Source organism: Bombus affinis, unplaced genomic scaffold (genome assembly GCF_024516045.1).
Source record: "Bombus affinis isolate iyBomAffi1 unplaced genomic scaffold, iyBomAffi1.2 ctg00000197.1, whole genome shotgun sequence".
Classification (NCBI taxonomy): domain Eukaryota; kingdom Metazoa; phylum Arthropoda; class Insecta; order Hymenoptera; family Apidae; genus Bombus; species Bombus affinis.
The window spans coordinates 169,537-194,390 of NW_026108902.1; the positions used below are offsets into that span (position 1 = coordinate 169,537).

A 24,854-nucleotide genomic window follows, 5' to 3' on the forward strand; every position below is an offset into this window, starting at 1 on the left:
AAGATGAAATTTGTAGAATGGTTAGAGTTAGAGAATATCGGAACTTTGTATTATTATAACGTTTACCATCGCTGCGCTCTCGATATTAACCCTTAACTGCTGCTCTGGGACTCCCAGACGATATAAACATCCGCGTAACTTCGCTCTCGAGCAACGCGTGATGTCAAGTAATTTTCAATTAAGTCGCCCCTTATGACTATAACTTATAACTTCTGATCTTTGTTCCGTATAGGAGTAATTGAGAACGTACAACTTTCCTTTCGCTTTGTTTCGTCTTGTCCATTATGGATGAAAATGCGATTATAGTTACGAAACGAATCATTCTTCGTTGATCGCGATACAATGGAAATGTTTACAGCGAACGTTCCCGAGTGCTTCGAATAAAGAAAGAACGATGCAATACGATACTCTTTGACTTATAAATAACTTTCCTTTGAGACCAATCGGTGGATCAATTTTCTGGCTCCGCAGACGCAATGTTACACGTAATCCTAGGAATCGTGAAGTTTTCAGTCTTTTCTAATATTATTTTTCAACTTGAAATTCAATCTATTGGACGTAGGAATATTTTTACTGTAAACTATTAGAAAAATGTCCATCGTATAATCGACGAGCATCGCGAGAGTAATATCCAGGCTTTAAATTCTAAAGGCTCGTTACCGTACAACTGTAGTAGGCAACGTCGTTGCTCTAAACACGTACGTAATTTTGTTCACATTGTATAACCGATAACTATTTTCTTTTTATTATTTCTTTTTATTCGAATGTCCTTCAGCTTTCGCTTTACCACCGTACATCATCCCTACGTCATGCACCGATACTATTTTTCTTTTACACTGTGACACTTACTTGTCTGCTTGACCATGCGATCCTGATCATCATGCAAATGGTCTAAGACTGTTGTCGTAATACTCTACGGAATAACTAAAATTGTTGTATCGTTCTAACACGTTATAGACTTTATTAAAGAGGAACGTTTACTCGATAGAAGACTCAGATTCATGAAATAAGACACCGGTTTTCCCTGACGCCACTTTACGATATAAATAATTAAACTTTTTCTCCCTCGTATATGGAAAGCTTAAAATACTTTTCCTGTATTATCTATGCCAAATCTCCTGTCAATTTCGTTACTAAAATAAATGTTACAGTTATCAGCAATAATCGCCTGCACTCGACTATACGTTTCTTTAATTAAAAATTTATCAAAGCGAAGTCTTCGATTCTTTAAATTCTGCAAAATTTGATGAAACGCGCAATGACTCGAAACTTCCGACGAGTAATGTACGCGAAAGACTCTGTATACTCGTTAGGTCGTTCCTCAAACGAGAAACAGATCAAACTGTTCGCGTTCGAGTCAAAAGTAAAGGGAAAAGATTAAATTTCCTAACTTTCCGTCGATAGGATCTTCATCGATGTTTATGACAGTTGACTTCTCTTAATTAGCGAAGCTTCAAGCTTTCGATATTTCCAAGTTTCAATAATTCTCATTCTCCGTTCGCCTTTCAATGACCGTTATTAGCGTGAGCGTGTGTCAATAATCAAAGCGAACGATGCTCTTTTGAACCTTCCTTTCCTCTTCCATTCGTCTTCCTTTTCAGAACGGAATAATGGCTAGATCTACTTTACTCGTTGCGCTGATTTAACGAGTGCGTGTTTATTCTCTCTTTATTCTTCGTCTGCTTCTGCCCTCGCATCTGTTGAACATCGATTCGATTGCTGAACTCGACTGTGTGATTCTCCTATCAGGAACGACATTTGCGTCGGAATATACATGTTACGGTCGTTCTTTAAAATTCTTCTAAATTAAAAGTTCCTTAAAACTCTCCTAGCTGCAAAGTTCTTCTCCTGAAAGAGTCGCGGTAAACGTGGATATCTGACGTTACGCGTTCGTTAACGAGCTTCTCTTATGTCAAATATTACAAAGCAACGATTTACCCAAAATATAGAAATATCTTCCGAAATAGCGGACTCATCGTTAGATTATTAGATCGCGGATGTTCGTGCATTTGTGGGAATTTTAAAAATGCAAAAGTCCATGAAACGTTTAGGAAACGTAGAGGATGAAATAAATCTTATCTATATATATCTTGAATATGTTTGTGTATGAATATCTTATGATTTGTGTGTATGAATATCTATATCTTTGTGTATGAATATGAATATCTTTGTGTATTTGCTACGATATAATTATTAAAAAGAAGAAGAAACTTTCAATCATGAGAAAGATGGAATATAATGAAATATATTCAGACATTGAATAAAAATTTTTATTTTCATTTCGGAAGATGGAACGAACACGAAATATGCAGCAAATTTTGCGAATATTTCAAAATGAAGGAACTGCGCAAATATAAATATTTGCAAGTTAATTGCACTTAATATGGAACACCTGACTTTAAAAGCTTCCCAAAAACAGAAACATGCTTTTCTTTTCAATTGCCTTCGAGAAATTAATAAGTCCTTTCTGTGTCGCTTTATAAATTCTTTTAACATCGATATTACGTTTTTTCCTAATATTAAATTCTAACAATTTCTTATAATTTTTCAGCTGAAAGTTGTATTAAAATAATTTTGGCAACTGCTGAAAATTGTTGAAATTGTTGCACCAAGAGCGTAATTTCTGGGAAAAAAGGGTCGATGAGAACTCAAATCCTTCCGGGACTGTTTTACTCGCTCTATTAAACAAACATGTTTAATGATAAATCATGCAAAAAGTAATATTTTTTACGTTCATTATTTAACACGACTCTCAGAAAAATTTTATAGGCTGTCAAACGTAACAATCAACTGCATTCGATCAACGCATGCTTTCATTTTTAAGGAAATGTTTCATTTATTATTTGCGTTATTACTTTAATAAACGTTTGCTATACCGTTAACGTTCATATCTATAAACCAACGTTTACTTACAGCTTTACCCTTACATAACGTCAATCTTCGAAAGAATTACGGATTTTTATTATACAATATATTAATCTTAGTTATTATAACGTTAAGTTATTAGCAAAATTACAAGATTGAAGTTACCAGAAGAAAAAAAGCGAGGTGTTCGTTTCCTCTTTTACAAATATAGAAGAGGAAGGTTGCTTAAGAATGATTAAAACGTAAAATGAAATTCTAATTAAATAAACGCCGTATTACCATTTTTCTACTATAGTTTCGAGTAAATTCCGCGCACTAATCGTATTTCTCTACGGCACAATAATAACATTCTGTTAATCAGCCTTTGAAATGTCACCGCAAATGTTCCATGTGCAACGTGACGTGTATTCCGTGATAATTTTCTTAAACTATATGAAGTTAACGTTTATAACATTCTATAAAGTAATAAGCAAACTAAATGAATAGCCTTCATCACGCTGTATATCCTGTTTGCATATTTAATATTAATATCAAAGCTTCCATGCAAAAAGATGTTGTATTTTGCAAGCGTATTTTATTACCGAGTGCATAATAATTCATTAACAATCCCCACGATTTATCGTCACAGTACGAAAGTACGTTCAATAATTTACATTCTGTTTTTACACAGTCTGTTGTAGCTATACTTTGTTTTCACGTATTTCAAGTAAACATATCATCGATAAATACACCAGTACAAACGCTATTATATCGATGCAAACGTTAAAACATTTTCATCATGGTGAAATGTATTTGGTACATCAATTTTAGCGAATTCAATTAATGTATGACGAATGTTAAGCATTTACTTTGATTCGTTGAGTTTTAAGAATGAAATTAATTAAAATTTCCTTCAATCAAGGTAGATGTAATTTTAACAGAAAATTCCATTAAATTTCTATAAGTATTTCTAATGGTTACTCTTATGCCTATAGATAAAAATTAAAAAGCAAACTATCCTATAAAAATTAACAGATAAGATTATTTTTTCCTGTTAATTTCTATGCCATAATTGCCTCTTCGATTCCCCATTTCTCTACGATTTATTCGTCTCGTACACAATTTTAACGTAATATTTGTAACAACAGACAGAGATACTTAGTTAGATTTAACACGATTCTTTTTTTCGCTTTTGTTAAAAAATTATTCGCAGACCGCAGCTCCTCCTTCGATAAATTTTAATTCTCATTACGTGTACGTACATAAAACGTAGCGAGTACGAAACAATCACAGAATAACGTGATCTTCGATGAGATGCGATGTTTTAATAAGTTCTGATAATAGATGCATCATTAAATATGTAATTGGAAATGGTTGTTAATCGCGAGCATTAAATAATAATGTAATTTGAAAATAAATTAAATTCGATATATTTATACCGAATATATTAAAGACGTTTTAACATCGACATATTCAACATTTACTACTATTTTCCAGGCACAATATCTTCTTGTCGTTACGTATTTGAAACCTCCATAATATCTGAACTTATTTTAGCGGACACAGCAGTATGTAAAAGTTACATTAATGAATAAAAAAAAAAAAGAACAACAACAAATCGCGAGTATCTTCGTTAACTTACAAGATACGTATTATTAAATATCCAAAGAACAATTCTAAACAATTTTGCAGAAATAACATTCCAAACAAATATAATACTTATTAATTGATATATTAAATTCGTCGGATGCAATTTTTTAATCGCACATGAAACAAACGTATATTTCTCATTTCGTTGAATTGTTTTCTACATTTAAATTATTCCTGGATAGATGAGAATTATACGAAACTCACGAAATAAGGAAATAAGCAAAATAAAAAGAAAAAAAGAAGAAAAAAGAGAAGAAACTGGTAGATTTCACTTATCGTTAAACTTATATTCTTAAAGCAAGTTAAACTTAGTTCGCCATCTTCGTGATATTACGCAATTCAACAAACTGTCAGATGCAAATACAACGTTAACATAGAATTGTAACGATAAAAGTTATATTCGAAGTTATGGTAATCTCTTCTGCTATGACTCATCATTGTGCAACTGTAACTTATAGCATTAACAAATCTGTATTTTCAGCCACGTTTCTAACTATAATCGTACATTCCATGTACATAAGTAATGTCCACATTGAGGAAGTATAACGCTTAGTTAATAAATTCGAAACCACATCGTTCGCGTGTAGTCCACGCGAACTATATTTGAATTGTGTTAAAATGGCAATTTGTAAATTTTATACGTCATATCGAAGGGATTAAGGATATTGAAGGAGAATACATAAATATTCGAGTCGCGTACATAAGTCTTAATATTATAATAATAAATAATAAGTCATAAATAAGTCATAAATAAATCATAAATTTTCATAATCTTAGTACGTTATTGATCTACGATATAGTAAAAGTTCTATACAATAAGTAATAAGCTTTATACAATAGCTCGTGGTTGATAACTCCGCGTTAAATACAATTTATGGCAACAAAATTTTATCCTATTCTAACAGTTCGTGGAAATAAAAATCGACGGACTTATGTAACTTCCAGTTGGCGAACAAATTAACGCAAGTTTCCAACGAATGAAACGCGAATAATGGGCCAAGGAATTTCCGACGATATGAAGAATTAGGTAACGTTGTCGGAGAAGAGTGCGCGAATGTAATACAATACCTTGGAAAAGTAAAACGTTTCTTTTAATAATGTAAATGGGCTGAAAAATATTGCGGCAGAAGCGAGCAATTACTGATTCTACGTGAAAAACCGAGTGGAAAATGTGGAATAAAATTTGTAAAAATTTCAGTACACCGGTTAAATCCTCAATTTCGATCCTCGGATGAAAAAAAAATTAATTGTAATAAATCATACCAGGTGTTTTTCCTATCTTTCTTATTTTTCACGTAGAATCACACTCTGTGTTTCTATTCGATCTATTGGCCAAAATCTATAAAATACACGTGGCGATCAACGTATCGATGCATTCTGTCAATTAAAAAAAGAAGATATAGCTTAACGTAGAATAATCTTTTTTATTGCGATAGTGATGGAAATTTCATTATCGAGATTAATCGTGAGCTTGTTGAAAGTCTGATCGGCGCTATAACGAAAGAGTAGTTAGGCGAGCGGAATCACGGCGTGGAATGGAAAAGCGTGAGAAAGTAGTCTCATAATGTAATTAATGATCGAGGAATCGAAATTCTGTCGTATTTTACAGCGAGGATAAGAACTACTCAAGCGACAATCGAATGTCACTTAAGCGCTCTGGAGATGGAATCAATTAGTACTTGAGTGGCGTTAATTCTTGCGCGAAGATCAATTCTCGCAAACTATTCGAAAAATAAGGATTAAAAGGTTTTTACATAGGGAAGCGTAGGATTGAAGCTTAGGATTTAATTTTGACGCGAATAAATGAAAGTTTAAGAATCGAGATTTAATTGAAATAAAAGTAGGATCGTTAAATTAAAAAACGTGAAGAATTCTCAATTCTTGTCGCATATGAAGTATAGACACAAGTCTTTCAAATAATAAAATATTTAACCAACGTTAAATATTGAACTATAACGTGAAAGTAATATAAATGTAAATGAATATCGAACATTCTGAATTATAACACCAATTAATCGCATGCTAATTAATATTTATGAATCATAAGCGAAACACGATGGAAAATCGAAATTCGATATATATATTTCGAACCGTAAAAATAAGATCAGTAGAATGAACATGAGTTGGTGTACACTAGTTTTTTATTAAATGAAAAATAATAGATACGAATAGTAATAATAATAGGATATTTCTTAATTAACTTTTTCATTAATAGATATTATGTTTACATATATACAAATAAATATAATTTTCTACAAATAATATATATGTTATCAATTTAGGATATGAGTATAAAATTTCTCACCATGTCACAAATTTTCCCGAACGTTATTTTTCGCATTTGAACTTGCAGTTGGATACTACGACTATATTTCTTATATCTGTTTACAAGTTTAATAAAACTATTTTACGCTATGGCTTCGCTTGTTACTTACGGCTTCTTCAAACCAAGCGATTAAGAGATGGAATAAAGCTGAAATTACGTGATATAATATGCGCGTATACTTCGTGTGCCTGACATTACGAGCATCACACTACTTACAAAGGAGATTTTACCTTGTATAAATCATACTTTTATTTTGGCAGCATAATAAATTTTATCCGATTACTTGAAAGCTGTTTGTATTCCGAGTTATTAAGCATCGTTATAACAACGAATGGTATTGATAATTCTCTAATTTATTTAAATTTCCAAATTAACATAAAGTGTTACGTAATCATTTTATAAATGTCTTAAAACGTTATGAAAATTATTTTATATCAAATCTTCCCTTAGAGAACGTGGGCAGATGAATATTAAACTTTGATGGAACGCATCTAACGATTAAATATTACATATCTATGAAATTCATCTAAATGATTAAATATCAGATATCTATGGTATTCATCAAACGATTGAATATCAAATAATATAAAATAAATATAAAATAACAGTTAGCAACATTTCGATATTATGGATTAATTGAATTAACTTTTAAATCGAAACACAAACGTGTTAACTACAACCTGCGGATTAAAGCGATTACAACTTTTTCCTTTTTTTTACTTTTTTTTTTTTTTGATAGGAAAACTTCAACCAATACTTTTGTGTAAGCCTGTGAGGTAAGCCTCGACTTCTAAACTAACTTCGTAAGCTATAGAACTAAAAGAGCATAATCGTAATGTGATACGAATAGTCGGAAGAAATTTAACATTTATTTAAAAATTATATATGTGTATTTAAAAACCACAATATTACAAAGTCTTTAACTATATTTTTATGAATCTGTATAATTTGTTAGAATTTTAAAAGGATACATATATATATGCAAGCTCCCTAGATTTCATGTAGGATAGGGATTCTTTTTGTTTCGCGGGTAGCACGACAGGCTGTGTTTCACGGACAGACCGATCTTCCCTTGTTTTACGGACGACCATTTTAAGAAGCACGTTTTTCCCGAACGGACGGACAGAGAGTTACATCAGAGACAAACAAGGTTACGGAATAGTTATTTAAGATTTTAAAGACTGAAGAAGAAAGATCGGTAGCTCAGGACGTTGAAAATCGATTCTCAATTTTCAGGTAAACATTGTACTAAAGACTTGTTATTTCCCGTTTATATAATTATTGTTATTTATTGTTATAAACGCATATTAATTGTCGTTTATTTTTGTATTTTATTATTTACTTTATAATAAAAACTCGATTTTCAGACTACAGAATCGATCCCTGAATTATCACCAAATTACGATCTTACAAATCGATTTTCACTACGCCATGCCGTTAGAAGTGAAGCTACGTATCGCCATGAACGAGAACGCAAGGGGGAGAAAATAGAATGCATAAGAATCCATAAGAAAACCAGAAGATGAAGTATGTGATGTCTTTCCTCCAGAATATCAAGCAAGAGATCATCGTCCGCGATTATTCAGTTTATCGATAGTGAAGAAAGCCGCAAACAGCTTAACCAAGGTAAGCCATTACAGAAACATTGCACTCACGATGGATGACGCAACGGCAGCGTCATACATCGGTACAAGTTTAAACTTCGTGTTTCGAGATATTTACTTAGAAGAATCGGAGATAATCCCCACAAGGAAAATAAAGACCGAAATCGAAAAGCCCAATCTTCAAACAGAAACATTATTACAGATCTTCCAGAAACAAAACATGCATGAGAGAGAAGGCACAGACTTTGTCATAAAACAATTTGATGGAAGGCAAAAAGCCACAGATTGGAGTATGAAATATTCATATTTCACATACGCATCCCTTCCATACTCTAATATGAGTATGAAACCGAATACGAAAAATACGAAATCCAAACTGATGAAAAAAGGATCAAGAATTTGAAGAAATATTTGGGAAAAACAGCATCAGAATGGTACCAAGCAAATCTGCTGAAGGATGAAGAATACAACTGGGAAAATTGGAAGGTGGCAGTTCAAAAAGCTTCTGGCAATAAAGGTTGGTCTGCAGTACGATACACTTATAACTTTAAATACATTTCAGGTTCATTCACTGAATATGCCATAAAAAAGGAATGATTAATATTGGAAGTAAGGAGGAAGACTTCTGAAGAGACAGGGATAAATCTAATTGTTATTGGATTACCCATACACATTCAAGATAAAATGGATAAAGAAACAGTACAATCAACAAATGAGTTAATCGGATTCTTGGGGCAATATCAGACGAAGGGAAAAAAAACACAAGGGAGTAACGCAAGATTGGACAGAAAGCCAGAGCCACTGCCCAAGAAACAACCTTGTGTGATTTATGAAGCACTGAATTTCCCAGGTCGATTTCACCCAATAACAACTCACCAAAGAAATACATGCACATACTCATCGATCATTTTTCAAGGGCTGTTTTTATGTCCACATCGAAAACACAACACACAGAAGATATCATAAAACTTATAGACTCGACAGGAGAAACTGATTCCATAAAAATTATCCTTGCAGACCGATACCCAGTAATGACATCCAAAGAAATTCAAGAGTATAGGAGGAAAAGGAACATTAAATTAATTTTCACCTCGACAGACTGCCCATCCTCCAATGGACTGAACAAAAGGGTAAATCAAACATTAGTAAACAGGATCAGATGTAATTCAGACAAAAATAAGAAAAACTGGACAAAAATCACAGAAGAAAGCGTAGAAGAAAACGATAACACCAGACACAGTGTAACGGGGTTTGCCCCAAATCATTTACTGAATGGAAAAATGATTGAAATCGTCCCTAAGGAAATAATGGTGAATAAGATAAACCTAAAAAGAGACAGAGAAGAAGCATTCAAAAACTCAACAAGAAATTTCGAAATCAACAAACAAAAATACGATAAAAAAAGAAGAGAACACGAATTTAAAATCGGTGATATGGTCTTCACCCATAACGGAAAAAAAATGAATAGAAATAAGCTGGAAGAAATTAGGAAAGGACCTTTCATAATTCTAAGAAGGATTTCAAACTCCATATATGAAGTGGATAACGGTAATCGGGGATCTGAAGGGAATCTGTTTCACTCCCCATTCGAGGGGCGGTGTAAACTCCCTAGAGTTCCTGTAGGATAGGGATTCTTTTTGTTTTACGGGTTGCACGACAGGCTGTGTTTCACGGACAGACCTTCTTTTATTTTATGGACGACCATTTTAAGAAGCAAATTTTTCGCGAACGGACGGACAGACAGTTACATTAGAGACAGACAAGGTTACAGAATAGTTATTTAAAATTTTAAAGACTGAAGAAGGAAGATCGGTAGCTCAGGACGTTGAAAATCGATTCTCGATTTTCAGGTAAACATTGTACTAAAGACTTTTTATTTCCCGTTTATATAAGTATTATTTATTGTTATAGACGCATATTAATTGTTGTTTATTTTTGTATTTTATTATTTACTCCATAATAAAAACTCGATTTTCAGACTACAGAATAGATCCCTGAATTATCCCCGGATTACTATCTTACATATATGTACATATTTGTATATATATATATATATAGAGAGAGAGAGAGAGAATGTTACAAGGAAGTAATCTAAAACTCCGTAAATTTGTAGTACATGTTTAATGAGAGAAGTATAAAATATCTGATAAGCGTAGATCCAATAATCCTATTTACTTGATATACCGTACTTTTTATTTAACATTTAAATCGAACGTTTAAATCGAACCCTCGATAGAATAGATAGAATAAACGTGTCCAATAAAATAATCTCGTCCATCATCTGATTTGAATCCAACGAATTTTTTTTTATGAATACACATAGAGAGAAATCTACCTATTGTGGACACACGTACAAATCAATAAATAATGCATGTCGTGGAATATCGGCTACAGAAGGAATAAATAGAGAATTATGTATTATCCACAGATGGCAGTTATACAGTGACTAGGAAAGGTATTTAAATAATATGAATATAAATACATGATACACGTATTAAACTTGGTATTATTTAATGGTACTTTCATACGATTATAAGGATTTGATTTGAAATATAAAAGCTGATAGGAAAACGGTTCATTGGAAAATATGGACACGCGCAAATATTTTCTCGTGCCCGCAGTATATTAAAACAGAAAGTCAAATATTTGTTATGAATGGCGAAGGATATTTTTCTCTTCTTCTTGACCCAGCAATTGGATTTCATCAATATTATATAACGTTGATTAAAATTTACTTTTCTCTCGAGTGAGTACTATAAGATCACAAAATGACATAGATCTTTTCTTTGCAACTTGCTGAATATAAAACTGCGTCCTTTTACAGGCAACCATGTATATTCCAAGCGTGATGAAGGGATTAGATCATCGTATCGTAAATTATGCTTACTTCCAACCCCAAAGGCAGACTTTCTATGTGCTTGTCTCTTTGCTTCGAGGGCCAGCGAACTCTTCACTCTATATGACAGAAACAGCCTAGAATCCAGGGGGAAATTTGAAAGTCAATCAAGGAAGGAACTGCAAGATGGACAGAGCAAGGTCTCGTAGAAATGTATGTGAGATTCGTTTCTCGCAAATTACGAGATACGGAAACGTTTAAAGTCATCTACAGGCGGAAATCTGTTCAAGACAGTCGCGGTAATATTTCGACGTTATATTTCATACGTTAAGCCAGCTATTATTTAAATATGTTCTTTGAAATTAAGTAAAATCAAAGTAGCTGAAAAAGTACAGCTGATAAAATTACGTTCAAAACGTGAATGAACAATAATTTTTACTTTCGTTACGCTGTTGTTATCTATTATCCATTATTTCTTATGGCAAGAAATGGGAACGTGCTTAATTTACGATAAAAACGAGAAACAATACGTAAAATATTTTTCACGATAAATTATTTTCATATTGTTTGAAATAATTTTACGCTTCCGCGATATAAGTGGCGAATGTAATTGAACAAGAATCATTTTTGATAAATGTAACAGATATATACCGTATATATATGCAAAATATATTGTAACGTGTTAATTCATAAAGTTACGTAAAATTATTGGAAATCTATGTACGTAGGTATGTTTAAATATTTCATTCATGTTTTTATTCCATTGAATTGCAAGTTATATAAAATCATTTCATTAATAGTATAGTTCAATGATATAAGAATTGCGAATTAAGAATATTGTTTATTAGTGATATAAATAATTAAATTAGTAATAATGTATACTTAACACGTTCTTGTATTTTGTTATTAAGGTAGAGTTAAATGGTTAAAGAATTAAAATTATTTTGCTCTTCTTTCAAAATTATTTCAATCTCAATCTCATGTTTTAGAAGGGAAAACTATAATTTTTGTTCTTAAAACATATCATCCCCTAATAGTCTGCGTTCGAATCATGATTATTCTAAAAACCACTATGATTGTGTTATTGAAACAACGTCATCAACTAGTTTCTTAAACTATGTAGATGCTATTGAAACAAACTACGTACATGCATAGTAAGTTTATATGAATATTAAACATAAGAAACTTCGTTTGACTTGATTTGGCTGAAATCAGCTTGTCGAAGTGCATCATAGAAATAAGTCACGTCGATCAAAGTTGTAGCGCAATATCTATTAGACTGTCATTAAAGTCATCGTTGATACATTAATAGATGGTATCATACAGTTAAACGACATGTCATAATATTCTTTCATCTAAACCATAGTAGCAACAGACTGTTTCCTACAGACTAGAGGTATTTCATGGGACGATCATATAAATTCTTAAATACAATAATGTATAATACACATACGTACATACATGAACCAAGTCTGTAAGCATAATCTATAGACTATAATAAATACGTGAAACATTTTGAATTCTGTATTAGATTTGAAGAAATCTCGAATAAATCAAAAGATATTAAATACTACAAAACTGTGAGCATTATTAAGGATTAGGATGTGATATTTTGAAAGATATAAATATAATTTATGAATAGTTTCAAAGATGAAGGTGAAAGAAATCTGTAACAAGAATTAGTCCCTTAAGGAAACGTTAATTACTTTGTTACTGTAGAAACACTTGTGGATTCTTCGTTATAAAACTAACAATTATCTTTCATCTAAAGGATATGTTATAATACAAAGATCCTTAAAATTATTCGATGGAATATCCTATTGATATTAATGCTGATTACCTACTTTTTAACCTATCATTTACAAAGAACAGTTTATTTATCGAAGCTATAAACTTTTTTGCCCGCTTCAGAGCTTTCATCGACGATTTATGACGTACATGGTGCAATAATGCCTAATGCGATTCTCTTTAATATCCCATATTGCATACATTCTCGTACCGATTACACAAATTGTTTGAATTCAAGAAACATGAGATCACTATACCGGTATAAATTTGTTATTTACTTGATCTGAAATATCCTTTCAAGTTTGAAGTGAAATTGAAATTCTTTCAAATAATCTTTGACTTAATATATTCCCTATTGATATTGATTCGATATTGATTCCCTAAATTTAACTGATTTTACATGTATATCTATTTTACGATTTAAGCATTACATGTTAGTTTAAGTATCATTTACATACCAGCTACTTGAAATCCATTTAATTTCATGTAACAACTAATTACAGAACAAGGTTTAACTTTTACGCTAACTAAGCTCAAAATGTCCATGAAGCATGATTTGTTTCTGGAAAGTCATTTAACTATTTTAACTAACGAAATGTATAACGAAAACTATCGATTTTCAGAACTTTATAATATAATGGAATCGTTTTACATATTTGCGGACAAACAACACAACACAGTTTTCGTCTATGAATACGAAATAAAAAATTTAAATAAAAATTATATTAATCCTTTCGGTACGAGTTGTTTTTTAACATCGATAGTACGTATAAAGCAGTAAAGCATGTGCGTGACCTGAATACATTTCCGGTCTTTTTATAACGATTGTGAACAAATAATGTAAAACTATAACTTCAAAACTATAACGTATGTTTCCAGATAAAGAAAATGATCACAGACTTCGCTGGATGCATAAGCATTCATAGACAACATCAATGGAATTTTTTCTGATGAATATGTACTTCTCCTGTAGGAAAGTATGAGATGACTCGTTTGTTTGTAAGAAATGTTCAAGAGCAGTTATGAAATCATTTACGGATTTCACTACGTTTTACATATTCGAAACTTTCCATCTTTGCATTTCTTTTCTGTCTCCCCTTTCTCGTGAATACTTAAATACATAATTTTTTCAAATGCAATAAAAAAAAAAAAAAATAAAAAAAAAATGCTAATTCGTATATTACAAAACTTCACAAAAATAATCGTAAGAATCTGTTCTATTTTTTCTCGTATATTTCCTTGTTTGGAAAAAGGAATAATTTATGACTTGTAATTTGTAAAATTACGCTAAAAATATCAGTTTACTTGTACAAGATGGCCACCATACACATATTTGTCACATTAGAAAATATAGACCTAACCAAAGAGGAATATTACACATTACAAGTTAACGTACATATATATGTAGTATCTATTTACAAGTATCGCAGATTACCTCTTGAAAAGTAAGAAAACATAAAGACTAAAGTAAAGTTGTAAATCTAAACTACAGTTCAAGTTATACAAGGCATGCAAAGCTTCTCTTGAAACGTTAGGTGCGTACTTCGATATACAATATAAAGAAACATAGCCCGCGAGAAAAGCTATATAGTACATACCATACAGATCCCTCGCCATAACTTTGTCAATATGCGCAACGAAATCGGTAATTTTCGCGCCACCACTCAAACACCGTTTCTCTCGCTTTGGATAATTGAATCAAATTCAGATCGTCCATGTTTACCCCCTCACATAACTGACATCGGCCGTCCGTGGATCCAACGGAAGGATTTTGAACGTTGGAGAATGCGTAACGGTGATTGGCTATTGAGCTCGGGGGTCGATCGTATAAAGGGACGCCGGGTCGCAACGAGCCTCACAGTACCGCTTCGACTGTGAACGCGATAGGAATTGGATCGTCTATTTTACAAAGGTCCTTTATCTTTTGCAACAATTACATTCGAATGTCTTTTCAAGCGCTAACGACATAATCGACGTTTGGTAAGCGATTAGTAACTGCGAATTCGTAAAATTCGTGGATAATTCTCGAGCTGTTTCGTGCGTACGCGATATTAAGTGGCACGCAAACAGGTGCACCTATTCGCGTAGCGCAAGAAATGTATCACGGAGGTCGTTGCAGGTAATATCCATCGACAGACGGGACAATTCGGGTGCACGATCTACGCCTATGATTGTGCAGTAGGGCATACTCTTCTCGACCACTTGTCTGGCGCCAACCACCACTATTGTCTCGCGAAGGCCAAGCTGTAAATCTTCGTTGCTTATACCGTTTTCTTGGTGAGTGTTAATTTTTTACTTATTCGATGGTATAATAATACCGTTATTACGAGGTAAAAGTTTTTGGATGTGTGATTTCTTGATTGAAGAGACGCTATCATTATTAAAAGTTTGAATATCCCGCCACTAGCGAGGGAAACATAATACAGAATGATTCTTTCATTTGCTTACATTCGATTTGTTAATTTTACTCTTATTCTCCTTTTTAATTCGTAATTTAATTGTGAGGACATATGCTATGGAGCAATTTTTGTTACTTTTAGCATCGTTGCTTTATTTGTTAAGACTGTTGAGCAATACGATCGTTTACTTTATTTACTGCCTTGTTTGCTATTATTTTACTTTTAAAGACAGGTATTTTGGAAATATAAACTTCTACATATTGGTATAATATTGATATACTTGAGATAAGCTCGTTTATGCTGTTGCTGTTTAGGATCGTTTATTCATTAAGGTCATTGTAATCATATGACAACGAGAACTAGTGTAAAATATATAAAATGTATAGTTCTATTTTAATAATCAATTTTTAGTGTCTTTAGCGAAACGAATTGATTCGTATTAAAAATGTCGTTTAGTGAATAGGAAAATAGGACACTGAAGGTTTAACTAATTTAAAAGGATTTAGTTATTGAAGATAGTACTTGCTGAGCAAATGGATCGCTAAGTTGTCATAATGCTACAAATGATACACGCTTGTTAAATGAAAATCCATCGACTTTTCATTTTTCCATTTGTTTAAGAAATATGTTATCCTATTAGTTTATTCCATTAATTTTTATAATGATATATGCAAACAAAAGTGTATAAATAATAATATGCAAATAATTTTTTAACTTAAATGTCACTTATTTAATGTTTTATAGAATGATATAAGTATACTACTGATAAAATTAATTAATCGAGAACGGAATTAATGCTGTTTATTGTAATCAGAAAGAAAATGGATTAAGGAGCGAGAAGATTTCGAACGTAGCGAAATTATTTGTTGATTGAATATCTTCTCCTACCTGACAAGCAATGCGGGTTATTACAAGTAGTTTTTACTTAATTTCCAATTAGTTATCGTATCTATAAGGTGTTGTCAAAGTTTTGGTACATAAATTTAGCTTGCATCGTATTGTACCGATTTATTTATATATCCTTTTTTATATGATTTATGTTATTGAGCTAGGATTATATTAAATTATTAATAAAATGAAAGAAAAATGGAAATTAAAATTAAATAAAATAGAATTGCATTAAATAAGAAATAGAAATAAAGTCGAACTAAAGCAAATTCAATTAAATTATTTCTTTTTACTTGCCTATGGGATTCTGGGATTATTAAAGTTCCTATTACGTACTCGTATTCCCGCTAATTCTTAAAATGAATTGACTATGAAATGAATGAGACTATTTCTCCGATTATATTAAATAGGCAATATCAATTACGTGTAATTGAATACATTATTCGAACGTTTTCTACAGAACTCTTGTTATTAATACATTATGGAAAATTTGAAACCAATTCGATATATATATATATATAGAGGTTGCAAGGCATTTATTGCAAACATATGCTTAACGAAAAATTAGTATACAACATTAGTAGTAGTCTCAAACATACAATTAATCGCAGTAAATGTCCTGCGACTCTTACATACATTGTCATACTCGTTTGAAATTGTAATAATACGTTAATCTTGTCACAGTATCGATAGGATATCAAGATATTCTTAATAATATGTCCACAAGGAGTTTGCAGGGATATTCAAATATTTTCGCGAACCACTGTAATTCAGCACAAGAGCAGAAAATTCCAGATTTTTTAGTTCTCGATCAGAGTGAATGTTTATACAAGTAACATTCGCTATCTGTGTCCATATTTACCGAACATTTCTATTAAACCTGCGCCAAGCTCGTAGAATGCCTCAGGTCGTATATGAGATGTCAGTTTTATCAAACGAAACGGGACCAGCTAATGTTTAATCTCGTAAACTGAAGTTGCCAGCAGAAAAGTACGGCTCTATATAGTAATTGGTGAAGACCGTGAAACGCGAAAGATGAGAAAGAAACAAAAGGCGGGGGATACGACGAATCATGGCAATCCATTTTATTTTCCAGCCATCGATTAACGGCCAACGTTTAATTTCATTTCTTTCGCAAAACTCAATTAGAATCGTCGCGACAATCGCTAGAAACCGCAGGCAAATCTGCCAACGTATCGATCGTAGCGGACGCCAATCCCTCTGCGTTAAATGAAATAACAAAATTCAAGATGTAAATTTCACGAAACTTTTCCTCTCGCATTTGTTCGCCAGTCGATGCTTCAAATACTACAGAATATAGCTATTTGCTTTTTGCTGGAAAGCTGAGCGCTATTTCGCTTATACGTGAAACAGCGAGAATTAGGTATTTCAAAGACACTGTCTATGGAAATCGCTGAAAATTCCAGCCATTTAATTTCACACTGACCTACTCCTGTTTTTTAAATACTTTAGAAGAGGGCGCTACTCGTTACCATTTTATATAGCCATGAAGCGTTTAATCCTCGAAGGAGGATAATCTTAACAAGATACATCTCGGAGAGATGAATAGATATCGGAGATGAATAAAAGTTTTTCGATTCTTCATATTTGATTTTTTAAGTAAAACTTTCCGTTGATCCTGGCTTGAATCTTCTACTTTTTCGTGCACCCAAATGCTTATTATTAGATGAGAGCGATAGGAAGGTTTTTCCTGTTTCGCAACATTAAAGACAGCAGGAAACGAGCTAATAAAATTGAAGTCACTTAGCCCTTAATATATTTAATATGAGTAATTTTTTAAATATAGCCATCTATTAGCGTGCGTTTGAACTTTGCGTTTTTCTTTTTCGCGCACCTGAACGTTTTTTATTAGACTGAGTGGGACACGTACCTAGGAAGCTTTCCGTGCTTCGCAACTTCAAAGTAAACAAAGGACATTTGACAAAGTCAACAAGCGACGAGTTAATAAAATTGAAGTTAAGATAGACAGAAAGATAATACGTATGTAGTACCTCTGTGGAAGATAATATAAAATGGAAACGTATTTGACGCAACAGAAATATCTTTCTGCAAATATAGGAGACGAGGAATCAATTTAGCAAAATAATTAAATAAAGTTATTGACTCGCGAATTACACGCATGTAATACCAGATAAAATAACTTTAATAATCTTTGTTTCTTATATTCTCGTGAATAATAATTCTTTAATCGATAGTTCCATGGATATTTAGAATAATATCTACAAATTATTTAGAAATGCATAAAAATCCACGGTTTGTTTAATCGTATAGATACATACATAGATAGGTTGAAGGTTTATTTTGAAAATTCATTAGAAACCTAAGAAGTGAATTTACGAACTGCACAGGCGGATAAGTTTGAACGCGAGGAAGAGTGTGGTTCTTGAGTTCGATGATTTTTCCAAGTAACAGTCTTAATTCACGTGCGAATGTTAAATTGGAAATCTTTTAAGCTTTACGCAAATTATACACACGGTTTACACAATAAATATTTATAGAGGTGAAAATGATCTTTAAAACAATCCTTCGTATTAAAACCAAATATTTGAGTAATTCTTAAGGCGAAGATCGCGTATACAAACATTGAATATATTACATAGAGGAAACGTTGCAGAGTAACGTAAAATAATGTTCGTGATACAATTAAAGGCCGCGTTTAAACTAACAGTTCGATCGGGAAAATTCATTACCTTTTAAAAATTCAAATCCAATTAAACAGAAACCAACGAAATTGAATTTCCGCTTAAAAATCTTGTACAAGCCTTTAAAAATCAACGTATGTACCTACTTGTCGCTCTACAAATGCTCGCCGCTATAAATTTCCCTGTCTTAAAAGAAGTAGAAGATACAAACTATATAAACCACATAATTTTTATCGCTTTATATCACGTTGCTATAATACGTTTTATATCACGCGTAATATAGTTTCTCAGCCACAGTGGCGTTACAAGGGCGAGACCATACGTGTCTTAATGGCGTTGTTTCGTTGATATCGAATAATATCGCGCATCGACGATAGGCGACGCGAAAGAAACGCGCCGAGCAAAATCTCAAAGAGACGCTGACAATGCCTTCGTGTAACGTAAGGGATGAAATGAAAAGTCGAGAACAAGTCTTTTTTCCTTTCCTCGTTCTTAGTCAGTTAAGAAGAAAGCGAGAATGGAAGGGACAGCAGCCATGAAGTATGTACGTTTTCACGTCGGTGCCTCTCATTGTCTGCTGCAACGTTACACTGCGTTTCGTTGAAGATACTCTAGTATTGCGAACCTTTATGGTCAAAGCACGTCGAATAGCCATCAAGCGGGTGTATACGACCTATTTGTGACCCAACAACTAAGCTCGATATTAATTCTAGACCCTTGATCCTTGGCCAATGAGTTCACCTGATTATCGTAATTAAGCAGTTATGATTTTAATCGGTTTACGAACGCTTCGATTTTAAAGTAGGATCGGATATCAAGAACAACAGATTTTAAACTGTCGGATTGCATCCGACGGGACTCGTATTTTCTGCTTCGTCGATCCCGTTTTTATCGATGTTTTGATTCGAAGTTTCATGAACATTGCAGATCGTTACGTTGTCGATTATGATAAATCCTGTAAGAATATATTGTATAGATTTGTATTAACATAATGATACATACATAATGATACAAATATTACGCAATACGTGTATCGTACGTATTTCACCTGGATGTTAAAATCAATGGAATTGTGTTTCTACTAGAAATCTTCGTCTCTGACGTATACAGTGGATAGAAAGGCAGGAAATTTGTGAGATAAATTATAATACGTATCCGAATGTGACAAAAACGTCTCGTATAAAAGCAAGTGTTTGTTTATTAGGGCGAGAGCTGTGCTTAATTGCGGAAAAACAGACGCGCGGAATATCTCGTCCGTGGGAATGTACGAACGGTATTGTGTTGCGAAATAACGCATTCGTAGCGTCGTACAAACGTATTGTGTCGTGAAATAACTTGTCCGTGGCCATCGTACGGGCTGTGTATATGCAATGTCGTGAGATATCTGTACCATAATTGCGATGCGGTTAAACGAATATATTCAATGATTTCATCGTCGTTATTGCATAATTAGCTAAAGATGTCGACGGTATTTGTTGATGTATTTTTTATCTTGGACTAAAGAGAGAAATATTAGAAATTAGGATTTCCAGTAGTTTCTATCCTATGTAATGATGTATCGATAGATGGATTAATTACAGTGGATTAAACAGAAAACGATGATCATTGAACTCGAACTTGATCTTAAAGCAGTCGTGCGATATGACAACTCTCGATTTTAGCGATTCTTCACTCTTGACTCTCCGGTGGCTAACTGACGATCAACGACTGTGATGTCGAAATATTAGGTCGTTCGAAAAGTTTCTTTCGTTTTATAAGGAAATAATGGATGCACAACATTTTTCGTTTTATATTATTTTATCGAATTACGTATGATCCATTTTGTTCTGTCAAAATAGGTTTCATGTTGTATGAAGATGCATCGTTGTAAAAGACGTGCCTGTAAAAGAAAAACACAACCTAATATATTGATGGCCGTTAGGTCTATCGAAGTTTTCTGATCCTTTCGGTTTGTTGGCATTTCCGCTTTATTGTCTATGTTGTCTGTATGTCGGCGATGATTTTCGCGGTGCTATAATTGAAACCAAAGAAGCCTCTGAAAGAGGATCGTTATGCCGAGGCCTAATTGTATCTCTCGCAGGACTAAGGAAACTAAACACTAGAGAGAAGATGTAAAGTTTTGTTTGAAGTGAGATCCACTTCAACGGTATTAATAACTTTAGAATAAGAAGAAGTTTCGGTGAAGTTGAACCGAAAAATTTGATTTCAACGCAAATCAAACGCTGGTTGGCCGTGTCAAACACGTATCGCCGTATCCACTGTTTTGGTCCGGTTATTTCATGCGTGATGACTGACACATATGCAAAATTGAAAGTCCTTTACAACGTACGTACACAAGTGTCCCGTGTGCTTCTTATCTCTCCTTACGCATAAAACGCTATGTGTATATTTCGAAATATGAGAAACGGTTGATTTGCTGTACAAAGTGCAACGTCACATAATACAAAATGAAATTTATTTTCTTACAACTGAAACGGAGACTCGGTTTATTATCTGTGATTTTTATCGAAAGGTATAACCATACCAGATATAACGTTACAGAATAAAATACGTCGCGAAATACCATTACAGCGTGCTTGGTTTTATTTTCTAATCTTTTTATCCTAACTTTGTCATTTCGCTCGTGCGTGTGCCTTGTAACGTAACGGTAGTAATACAGTTTTTACGTTCACTCGTAGCTTGCAACGTAGTATACTTTATGTTCAGACTGCTGGCCATAAACTCGATTTACAATAATTATCCTCCCTCTTGCCTTGTATTCTCGCTTAATCATACACACACACGCAAAACCTTATTTTTATTATTCTTTTATTTTATTCTTTTTTTGTTATTTTAGCCTCAGTTGCGATATGTAAAAGATTCTTGTAATTACGCTCCATCTAAGTGTTAGCCTTATACCTCTAACGTTATAAATAAATTCTTAATATCGAATCGACATCGCAGAAAAGGTAAAATATGGAACACTCAGATCGGTTAATAGAACAGAAATGTAATTGTTCGCAATCATCGAGATCCGAGCATCAAATTGTTTGACTACTTGATGATCTTATTTGCGTAAATATACAAAGAAAGACAGACGTCTGTCTCAGTGTGGTTCCGATCGTTCGGGATCTAAATTCAGACCTAAAACTGTAGGTTCATTCTTCGCCATGAGTTTCATAAGACAGTCGCTAACGAGCTCGCTAACCGAAAGGTCTGCGACTGCGACCAAATGCTCTGGAACCGTACGACTTTTAAAACGATAAGGATCGACGACGACGAAGACTGAAAATGCGAAATATATATGTCGGCTAGATGATAGGATTGGGGGTGGAGGTGTTCGATGAATCTTCGTTGATATTGGCCATCGATGCGGTGTAACAATGGTAGAGTTTATTGGCACAAGTGAGTGGTATTACAGCGTTGGTAATTAATCACAATGTTAGATACTCGCGGCGTTATGACAATGGCCTCGGGTCCGGTAACGAATCCGCGGTCAACGGGATGTCGAACGTGTATACTTCGTGGAAATCTAAGTTATATTCAGGTCGCCACAGAACAAGCACTACGTATCGGAGAATTACTTGTATCGTCGTTAAAATCGTACGATAGAGTGTCTCTCCATCACGGTGACGCTGTCGAGGAAAACTACGATGGGTGTGTCTAAGGGCACCGGATCATCGGATTCGCGGAGAAAAGTCTTCATTCGGAAAGTGAGGGAAATTGGAGTTACTTAGTTGGAGGAAATAGGGGAAGGGTGCTAGCCGCCCTTAAGAGAAAGTCGCCATCGGGCCGCGTCGTTCGTGAGAAAAATAGACTTCTCCAATTTTCCCGTAGTTGGAACAAAGGTTGTTTGTCGGTTTGAAGGACTTTCGTTAAATAGATCTTAAGATTTATAGCGGGTCCTCGGGCTAGCCGAACATGTACTGTGGAGACGCATCAACATCTGGTAATCGTCTTACTCGAAGCATAGTCTGCGTGTGGCGAGCCACGGGACAGAAACCATTGAAACGTTTACCATCGTTACCATCGTTTACCATCGTATAGAGTTACTTCCTGCCTTGGTTAAACAAAACGTTCATCCCCTTGACCGCGACTACGTTCGGCGACTGGTTGTCGCCTCGAGCCCGAGCTCATTATCATAAATCTCGAATAAGTACAGTCGGATCGAATGACAACGGCTTTCTTAATACGGCTATGGTGAAATCTAAATTACGGTACTAGGTGTCTTCCCAAAGTTCCGAGGGGAAGGCTCCGGTGCTCTTTCATCTCCGACATATATATAATGCGTTCGTCTAATAACGCACGCACATTCGTACGGTAAATACGTGAGGTTATTTGGTGCAGGATGTGTAGATGTTTAATAGTATATTTATTAACAATTCTCGTTTTCGACTCTTTACGTACAACTCTCGATTCAACAAATGTTTTCTTGATCCGATTCGTTTCTTTTTGTCGCCCTTTAATATCCCCACTACGCACGCGGTTGGTAGGCGTCCGCGACCATTGTTACCTGACGTTTGAAAACTAAAATTCCTTTCTTTTTTCGCCTCTGAATATCCCCACTACGCACGCGGTTGGTGGGCGTGCGTGACCGTTGTCACGTAACAACGGTCGCGGACGCCTACCAACCGCGTGCGCAGTGGGGATATTGAGAGACGACAAAAAGAAAGGAATTTTATTTTTCGAACGTCATTTTCGTCCGTGACCGTTTACACGTGGCAATGGTAGCGGACGCCTACCAACCGCGTGCGCAGTAGAGATATTGAGAGACGACAAAAAGAAAGGAATTTTAGTTTTCAAACTTCATTTTCGTCCACGACCATTGTTACACGACAACGGTCACGGACGCCCACCAACCGTGTGCGTAGTGGGGATATTGAGAGACGACAAAAAGAAAGGAATTTAATTTTTCCAACGTCATTTTCGTCCGTGACCGTTTACACGTGGCAATGGTGGCGGACGCCTACCAACCGCGTGCGCAGTAGAGATATTGAGAGACGACAAAAAGAAAGGAATTTTATTTTTCGAACGTCATTTTCGTCCGTGACCGTTTACACGTGGCAATGGTAGCGGACGCCTACCAACCGCGTGCGCAGTAGAGACATTGAGAGACGACAAAAAGAAACGAATTTTATTTTTCGAACGTCATTTTCGTCCGAGACCGTTTACACGTGGCAATGGTAGCGGACGCCTACCAACCGCGTGCGCAGTAGAGACATTGAGAGACGACAAAAGGAAACGAATTTTCGTCTTCGAACGTCATTTTCGTCACGCCTTTTTTCAAATATTCGTTGGAGGGATTGTAGGGATATCGATGACTGGTTAGGCCTATTGGCACTTACGCTTCGATGTTATACTTGTATCGACGAAACCGTTGGAAAGTTTTGTTATCGCAGCTACATACGTAAGTGTGTAACACAGATTAACCATCGTACCTGATTAACACTAACTCTTGACGAAATGAATAAGGGCAAATGCACAATTTTAAATCAAATTTTCTATGTCGTTTCGCCGGGCTTGGTAAGATTAGCGTTGAACAAGGACAAAAGGCGCCTTTATCCGTCTAACAGGGCATTCTCTTCCCATTCTCATATCGCATCCATTTACACGGTAACGTACGACCCTCGTACTCTGTATCTCTATATCTTTATGGTTATTCCGGACAATGCCAACAATAGAAAGAAAGATTGGTTGCTGACGGCTCGTAACGTATAGCTGGAAAAGTTAGAGTTGCAGAGAGCAACTTGTTAGAGTAGCGGCAATATGGAAGTTGTACTCGCACAGGTAAACTTGGCCATGTAGAAGTCTGGGCTGGGTTAGATCGTGTTCTAAACTCGAGTTACAGAGCTAAAATAACGTATCCGGACGTGTAGA

General features: G+C 34.3%; 1 long non-coding RNA gene across 1 annotated transcript; it reads left to right on the forward strand.

Moving 5' to 3' along the window:
• Positions 1-11,469: 11,469 nt before the first annotated feature.
• Positions 11,470-13,785, forward strand: LOC126927679 (uncharacterized). The gene is made up of 2 exons (XR_007715771.1): positions 11,470-11,559; positions 13,672-13,785. It is a non-coding gene; the product is annotated as an uncharacterized LOC126927679 (long non-coding RNA).
• Positions 13,786-24,854: the final 11,069 nt, after the last annotated feature.